Source organism: Vicugna pacos, unplaced genomic scaffold (assembly GCF_048564905.1).
Source record: "Vicugna pacos unplaced genomic scaffold, VicPac4 scaffold_107, whole genome shotgun sequence".
Taxonomy (NCBI): Eukaryota; Metazoa; Chordata; class Mammalia; order Artiodactyla; family Camelidae; genus Vicugna; species Vicugna pacos.
The window spans coordinates 1,487,830-1,497,025 of record NW_027328787.1 but is presented as its reverse complement, the minus strand read 5'-3'; the positions used below and the strand labels follow the sequence as shown (position 1 = coordinate 1,497,025).

At 40.2% G+C, this 9,196-nt stretch overlaps 1 protein-coding gene across 1 annotated transcript in view; it reads right to left on the bottom strand.

The window, feature by feature from the left end:
- LOC140694884 (trafficking protein particle complex subunit 9-like) overlaps window positions 1-9,196 on the bottom strand; it is a 385,022-nt gene that overhangs the window by 98,312 nt on the left and 277,514 nt on the right. The window lies entirely within an intron of this gene.

Genomic DNA, 9,196 nt, shown 5'->3' with positions numbered 1-9,196 from the left:
CCTTAAAGTTAAAAATAAGTAAAACTTTAAAGGAATTTACATACATTGGTGGGAATTTGCATAGCATATCTGGAAAAGCACACAAAGGATTGTAAATATTGGCATCTCCAGGGAGGCGTGTAAGAACAGAGGATGAGGGAAAACTTCTTTCACTTGAGTATTTTTTGCTCTGTTTGAATTTTTTTAACCATATGCATATATTTCTTTTTCAGTTAAAATAAATGTGTAATGGAGCAAAGGAGTAACTAGTTCAGCAAATACAGCAGCCATAGACTCACTGAGTCATCATTTTCGATTTAAGCCAGGAAGCATTGATTGTCTCTCTCCTATGTGCCCAGTGCTGTTTTAAAACTTTTTTATATATTTTTTTATAAAATAATAACATGCTATCCCTCACCCCTGCTCAGGGCTGGTGGGAAACCAACTGAGTTTTTATTGAGTTGTTTCCCAAGGAGTAGAGATGAGTTATAAACAGAACACAACTTCAGGGCAAAACAGGCGGACTGGTTTTCCAGCAGGCCAGATAGCGATGACGGGTTTTCAATAGAGGCGCACAGAGGCTGAGAGAGAAAGCCTCCAGGACCCTACAGAAAGCTGCCCACAGTGCCTTCTCCATGGCACTACTGAAATAGGAAAGAACAAATCTGACTCCATATTAGATCTGTTCCTTTGACTTTAAACCTGTGCCCTGTTTCCTAGGCTTAGTCTTGCTGTTTCTGCACCTTTTGTGAAACAATGTTGCCTAGATCCTGAAATATACAGGAGACCCTATTCTCAAGGCTCTGACTTTGAAGGATATTATCACTTTTCCATTCGTATAAAGATAACAAGATACAGAATAGAAAATAACATTTGCTTGTTGGAGGTTTACACGGATCTGACCCAGGTGAAGAGCTGCAAGAACAAAGGATTCTAAAAACAAAGAATTCATACACCAAGTTTGCATCAACCAAGCATTCCCGCTTCCCCTTTTTAATATAAGAAGAGCCTGAATTCTGACTTGGGATGATGGTTCTCCAGGACATTGGTCTACCATCTTCTCCACTGGCTTTACAAATTAAAGCCGCTATTTCTTGCCCCAAATCCTTGTCTCCTGATGTGTTGGCCTATAATGCACGAGTAGAACAAGCGTGGACTCGGAAACACAAACATACATTGAAAGTACGCATTTGGTATATTAAATGACCTGCTTCCACTCGTATTCCTGAGGTTTTCTTCTCTTGACCACTCCTACTATATTTATGAAAAACCTGTCATGTGGACACATTTCCTTCTCTAGCCACTACCCTTCCATGTAAAAACTGATGCCAAGAAGGCAATGGAAGTTGCTAGAAGGTATTACCTGGCCAAAAAAGAGCAGAAGTGGGTTCTGGCTGATGTTCAGGAGCAGGCCGGGGCACCTGACAAGATGTCATAAGTACGGATAGACAGCTGGGCACCAAAGGAGAAGCTTCTAAACTTCCATGAGGGACTTGGATAGGAAGGAACAGTCCCAGACTATAGCTCTGATCCCACCACGAGCTTCCTGGGCAAGGCTGGGCAAGTCATTTAAATTCTCTAGACCCGTGCTGTCCAACACGGGAGCCACCAGCCACATGCAGGATTATGATGTTATTCTGTAGCCAGACAGAATTATAAATAAACACTTTATTGCAAAGGGTCAGCAGGTATAATATTTAAAAACATTATTGGTTATCTTGCCTTAACAAGTTATTTTTGTATGTCTAGCTTTCTGTGGGTTGTAATGCCTGCGACTAATGTTTCCCTTACAGTGAGGTATTTTGAAATTATAAGTTACTGGACACAGTACACTCATATCACAGTTGAAAAAAACTGATTAAATAAGCAAGGTGATCTGACTTAGTAGTTATGAGCAGGGGCTCTGGGGCCAGCCTGCATAAGTATTAATTCTCACTCTCCCTCCAGGGAGTTCTGTGTGAATCTTGGACAAATTATTGTTGCTGTTGTTGTTGTTGTTGTCGTTGTCATTGTTATTGTTTGTGCCTCTTTTTCCTTACCTTTTAAATAGCGAGGAAAATGTAGACTCTATCCCCTACAGTGTTGGCAGGATTAAATGAGTAAACGTCTGTGCTGCCCACTTCCCTGGGTTTCAGCATTCTCCAGGCAATCATTGCCAAATGCAGTGGCATTCTCCACTGTCTTCGTCAGTCTGGGATTCTGTAACAAATTACCGTGTGTCGGGTGGCTTAAACAACCAGCATATTCCTTATGGTTTGGAGGCTGAGGCTTTCAAGGTCAATGTATCTGGGAGAGGATTGCCAGCTCGAAGATGGCTGTCTTCCCACTATCTTCATGGCCCAGAGAGGAGAGAGAAGGAAGCACTTTGGGGCCCTGTATAAGAACACTAATACCATTCATGAGGGCTCTACTCTCATGACCTCATTTTATCCTACTAATCACCTCCCAAAGGCCCCGCATCCCTATATCATCACCCTGGGAGATGAGGTTTCGACATATGGATTTTGAGGGGATGCATTCAGTCCACACATCGGCTAACTCTCCCAAACATGCAGTCATCAAACCTGTAGGTAATTTCAAAATAATGTTTATATCTCTCTGCCCATTTCCATTCCTACATCTACTAACACTGAAGCCCTGCTACATTTTATTTCTTATTTTCCTTGTGAGGTTTAATTGATTCCTCTAACTCCAAGGATTCGCTCACTCCAGTCTGCTTGACAGCCCTGCCAGGTAGGTCTTCCTTAAAACACCTTCCCACTTCACCTGGTTGTTTTTTAGGTGTAAATATCAGAATTCTCTCCACACCCCACCCTAGACCTTTAATCCCTTACACTACCACTCACTATGTTATTTTCCTATTACCACTGTAACAAATTCCCATAAGCTTAATAGCTTAAACCAGCACAGACTTATTAGCTTATGGCTGTGGATGTCAGAGATCCAACACAGTTCTCATTGGGATAAATTCAAGATACCAGCAGGGTTCCTTCCTTCTAGAGGGTCTAGAAGAGAATGTTTCCTTTTTTTTTCCAGTTTACAGAGGTCACCCACCTTCCTTAGCTTGTGCCCCTCAACTTCCTCCATTTTCATGGTCAGCAGCCTTTCTGAACATTGCTCCATCGCTACACCTCCCTCTGATTTTAAACTCAGCTGGGAAATATCCTCCAATTTAAGGACCCCTGTGATTACATTCAGCCCACCTGGACAATCCAGACTACTCACCCTATTGTCTCATCTCAGGATCCCCTTGTCCCATCCCACTCAGGCAGTATGTATGTGGCTGTGACATTCACCTTGTGTAACATTTCCTCATGAGCAATTTATGGTTCAAGGCACTTATAAGTGACTTTTTGTTTTTCTTCCTTATCCTTTCTACATTCAGTTTGTCTGGTGAGATTATATGAATCCATTTTATTTGTGCCCCTGCACTAATCTATAATAATGTATCATGGGTTTAAAGGCTAACTAATAGACAATTTAGGAGACAGAAATCCTCTAAGATTTTTAATCCTAAAATATCTGTCATCCCTTTTGCCATGTACAGTAACATGTCACAGGTGGCTACCCTGTGGCCGGGGAGGGACATGATTCTGCCATCACACTCCCCTCATTCTCACCAATGTGCTGATCAACTAACCAAGGATCTATGCTCTCCAATTCACTCACTTCCTCCTCCTTTCCATTGACTATCCTGTTCCCACCGCTTCCTTCATTCACCACATCAGGATTTCATGACCACATTCTCCCCTAAATGAAATGGGTATCTTGCATCTAATGTCTGACAGCTGTTCTTATTGTATATGCACACACTGACCTACACATAATCCCGTCCATCTCTTTATTTTCCTAGAATCTTCCAGAAGATTCAGTTCCATGATGATGATGATGATACTGACAATGATGACAGGGGCCTCTCAAGGATTCTGATAAAGAGGGAATCGATAAAGGGAGGGAATCATTGCAAAATTGCCCCAGAAACAGGCTTAAAGGTAAATAACTCTTATAGTGTTTAATGAAATTGACTAATATTTAACTATTTTTAAGACTTTATATCACTGAATTTAAAATTTTAACGGGAATTTTCATTCACCACTAACCAAGATTCAACTCTGGGACCAAAATCTAAGGATTTCTGTCTTCTAAAAAATTGTCCACTAGCCTTTTAAACACGTGATCCTTTTAAAAAGTTTAGTGCTGGGCTGAAAATAAGCAGGATTCATATAATCTCATGAGACACAGTGAATGTGGAAAGACTAAGAAATAAAAACAAAAAGCCACTCATAACGTCTTGAACTTTATGTTGCTCACAGGAGAAAATGTTTGCCAATGTGTGTGTCACATCAACATGACGACTGAGTGGGATGGGGAAGCTGATCTTCCTCATCAGTCATTTATGCTGATTTGTTAGATGCCAAAACAGTTTCCTCATTGAAATTGCTTCTAACAAGTATGGAAGAATTTAGGTTCTACCAAAAGCAGGCTAAATATTTTCCCCTGCTTTCAGGTCTCTGGACTGAATGTCCCCACAAGAAGGACATGGTTATGTTTCATAGGGAAGTCTTCCTGAGAAGCAACAGGCTTTTCTAGGGCAGAACTGCAGGGCCCCCCATGGAGGGCTGGAGGAGGTCTAGAGGGGACACTGGAAAAACAGCAGGAGTGAATTCAGATACTGCTGCTCAGGTCGCCAAAGACAGCATTGCTATCTCTAAGGATATGACATTCTCCCAAATTTTCCATGAGTGAAGGAGCCTGTGAACACTAAGCAGGTTGTTAAGACACAGCAGCACATAATTTGCGTGACAACACAATTAGAGTATGATTTGATATTTGCAAAATAACTAGCCCATTGTTCTTTGAAACTGCAGCAGTAGCAATAGAAATAAAAAAGACTGAGCCGTCTTGGAGACAACAATCAATAAACAATTCTAAATCTGCAGAATTCCTTGACAATATTCAAGCAATGAGCTAGATGTGTGCTGCAGATACCTCTTACTGCAGGGCTCACTCCTGCAAAGCATAGAACTAGTTTCTCAGCACACAGAGGGAACCAAGTCAAGATTCCTAATCTTTTGAGATTTACTAAATGGCTGGAAAGGTCAGACAAGTACATACAGGCAAATATGATTAAATGTAATCAAATAATATCAAATGTGATTTGAGCACAGACGAAAGAGAAATTCCTTTCACCTGGGATCTAGAGAGACTTCTTCAGAAAATGTGGCTTTGGAGACGGCCAAAGACATGGGTGGAATTTTGGCAGAACAGGATGTAAGGAATTTAAAAGCTTATTCTATAATTCATATACAAATTCAAAGGATCCCAAAAATCCAAAACAACTTTGAACAAGAAAAACAAAGTTGGAAGACTTGCACTATCTGATTTTCAAACTTTTTTTATAAAGCTACAGTAATCAGAAATTAGGGTGTTGGTGTAAAACAGGAAAATAGAATAATGGAACACAATAGAATGTTCAGAACTAAACCAAGACTTATACAGACAATTGATTCTCAAAAAGGATGCTGTGGAGAAAGGATCTTTTCAGCATGTAGTGCTGGAACAATTAGATCGTGATACGCAAAAAAAAAAAAAAATGAACTTTGATCCACACCTCACAAAATATACAAAATTTACCTCAAAATGGATCATAGATCTTAATAGGAAATCTAAAACTATAAAACAGCTAGGAGAACAAGCATAGGCTTAAGGTTTATGGCCTTGGGTTTGGCAAATTTTTCTTTGCTATGACACCAAAAGTATCATCTATTTTAAAAAGAAACTGATAGAGTGAACTTTATGAACATGAAGACTCTTCAATGCTCTTCTAAACACTGCTAAGCAAATGAAAAGACAAGCCATAGACAGAAGCTATTTGCAGATCATATATCTGATAAAGGTCTCTCTTTGTATCTGATCCAGAATAAAGAGGTCTCAAAATTCAATAATAATTCAAACACCTGAATGAATGAGGCCAGAAAACACACTTCAGTAAAGATATCCAGATGGATAATAAGCATATGAAAAGATGCTGATTAAAGGTGTCATTAGTCATTAGAGAAATGCTTTTAAAAACCACAGTGAGATACTAGTTCACATACATACTAGAATGAATACAGTTAGAAAGACTGACCTTACAAGGTGCTGGCAAGGAAGTAGAGCAACCAGAACTGATACACACCACGAGGAATTTACAATAGTACAACCATTTTGGAAAAGTCTTTAACAGATTCTTTTAAAAAGGTAAACACCTGTGTACCATATAATCCAGACATTCCTCATCTGGTGCTTTAGAAAGGAAAAGCATATGTCCATACAAAGACTTGTAACCAAACATTCACTGCTATTTTATTTATAATAGCACAAGTTGTAAATAACCCATGCATCCATCAAGAAGTAAATGCAGAAAGAAATGATGGTCTATACAAACACTGCTCACAATAAACTCTTCAGTAAAAACTCAGCACTAAACAATACTCTACTATAAGACAAACAAGCTATTAATACAGCAACACAGATGATTCTCAAAATAATTACACTGAATGAAAGAAGTCAGACAACATAGAGTAGATACTGCATGAATCCATTCATATAAGGATCTTGAAAATGCAAACCACTATGTTGTGATAGAAAGCAGATCAATGGTTCCCAGGGGAAGAGACGGGGAGGGAGGGAGGGACAACAAAAGTCAGGAGAGAAGCTTTGTGGGTGATGGGTATGTTCACTGTCTTGAGTGTGGTCATGGTTCCTTGGGGATATACTTACGTCAAAACGTATTAAGCTGTACACTTTAAACGTGTGAAAATTATTTTGCCAAGTATACCTCAAAGCTGTTTTAAGAAAAAAGGCACTTTAGTCCTGATCCACCTCAGCGCCTGATTGGAGTGACATGATCAGTCCCTCACACTGTCTGCCTAACGGGAAGGTAGAAAAGCTCTCACGGAAGATAACATGGATTTTTCATTTGCAATGTCTGCCATGTAATAAAGAATTTCTAGACATGCAACATGTCCAGACTATATGACAGATAACATGAGAATAAGGAGCATTAGACAAAGGATGCAAACCCCAGGTGATGTAGGCATCAGAGTTACCAATAAAGGCTATAAAATACTTTTAATATATTCAAGAAAATAAGGAAATGATGGGACAATAGATAACAGGGTAGAGACTTTCACCAGAGAAATATACTGGAATGTATTTTTAGGAAAAGTCAAACTGATACTCTAGAACTGAAGCTTTCAGCTCTGGAAACAGGTAAACAGAGCTAATTAGGATCCCTTTTAAGTAAAACTTTCAGTAATTCTGGGTAAAATATAACAACAAATTAACACAGAGCTAACTATGGAGAGAGAAGTTCCCTGATGACAATACAAAGAGGACACTTAAAGCCCAGAGTGGTCATGTTGTGAGCTGATGCCACCGCACCCTGGAGGGAAGGGGTTTTCATCTGCACATAAATAGGGATACAATGTCCATGTAAGAAAAAGGGTCCATACCAGATGTAGAAGACTCTTCCTCTATATCTATATAGTCAGAGACAGAGATGTAAAGTGGCAGCAGAGGTCACAGTGACACAGGGCCCTGGGCCAAGGAGTGTGAGCACCTCTGCAAGCTGGGAAAGGTAGGATGACGAATCCCTCCCAAGAGCCTCGGTGTGGAACTTAGCCTTGGCCACTCCTTGGTTTTAGCCCACTGACATTGACTTTGCACTACTGCACCCTAGAACAGTGAGAAGATGAATGTGTATTGCTTTAAGCCACTGAGTCTGTGGTCCTTTGTTACAACAGCAATAGGAAAGGAACTCAGGAACCAATATGAACTTGAACCACAGGCTGCCTGCTGTGCTGGCAGGAAGTCCTTTGTCTCTGATCCTGGGGGAGTGTCCTGTCCTCTGGCAGCATCCACAAACTACCTCATGCTAACTTGGCAGTTTGCAGAGGGTTAAATCTTATCCCTGCACAGTTCTTGATATTTAGTTAATAAAAATGATGGTGTCATCATGGGTATTTTTCCATCTTTTAAATACCCTTCAGTCTTCTAATAAAGCTACTTCTAATTAAGAGACCATGTAAATAGTTTTCAATCTTCATAATAAATAACTGTGGTTTTATCTGGTTACTTAAATTATGAATAATAATGTTCACATTTGTAAAAGTTATTAAAATCAACATTGTTTAATGAAAATATCATTTCTTTTCGCATGAACATGTATTAACTACAAGAAATGTTCCATGCTTTCTTCTACGATTTACTGTTAGAGCCTTAAAGAATAATATTTTCCTCAAAAGATATTATGGCAAAGGGATTTCTTTTGGTGGAACTGTTCCGGCATCAAATCTGGTGCATGTCTCAGGCCACTGGCAACATAGAGATGATAGAAATTAGGAGGCATTATAAACACAGAATCATTTTTAAAGGAATTAAAAAAACTGGATGTGTGTAAACAAAGAATCAGAGAATATTCTGGTGAAATAAATGTATTTTTCAGCTTAAGCAAGACATGGGGTGAATAAATCTGAAATGAAAAAACCACCCAGAGATTAGCAGCGAGTCATGCACGCAGTGTGAATGATCAAAACCAAGTTGTTTCCAAACCAGTGTGCAGGCTTGATGCCTTCATGAATCAAATCTGTGTGGCACCAGGCCACCTCGAATACATGTTGATGAGGTATTTATAAGCCCTTCACCATCCCAAATCAAAGCCCACGCACGAGCCACAAGACCATCACCTACACATTTGGAAAACACACAACATGGTGAATAGCACTTTTCTTGTTCACTAGCCGGTGGCAGCGAACTGTCAGCAGACAGAGATACAGGGACACAGAGGCACCTCCCCTCACTCAGCTGATAAACTTCCGTGCATCCCTGGGGACAGGATTGTCATAAAATGCACCATGGATTGATTCTCCTCCTAGGAAAGGAACCGTAGTGCTGTCATTAGGTTTGAGCAGGGGTGGGTGGAGGATCTCAGAAGAGTTGTTTCAGCACACCAATAGAATTCTTGGCCACCGTGACCACGAAAGACAAGTCCCCTGCCATCCCGGTAGGCACTTGGGCTCCTGACCAAAGCTGGGCTCAGTAAAGGGTTGAGTAGAAGGCACAGACCTGAGGGATGCCCCAGCAATAGGCAGGAGGTAGGGCCTGGTTTATACTGCTCTGGGTGTATCCCAGACTCATCCGAATACGAAATCAGAAATTTGCAAAACAGCAGAGC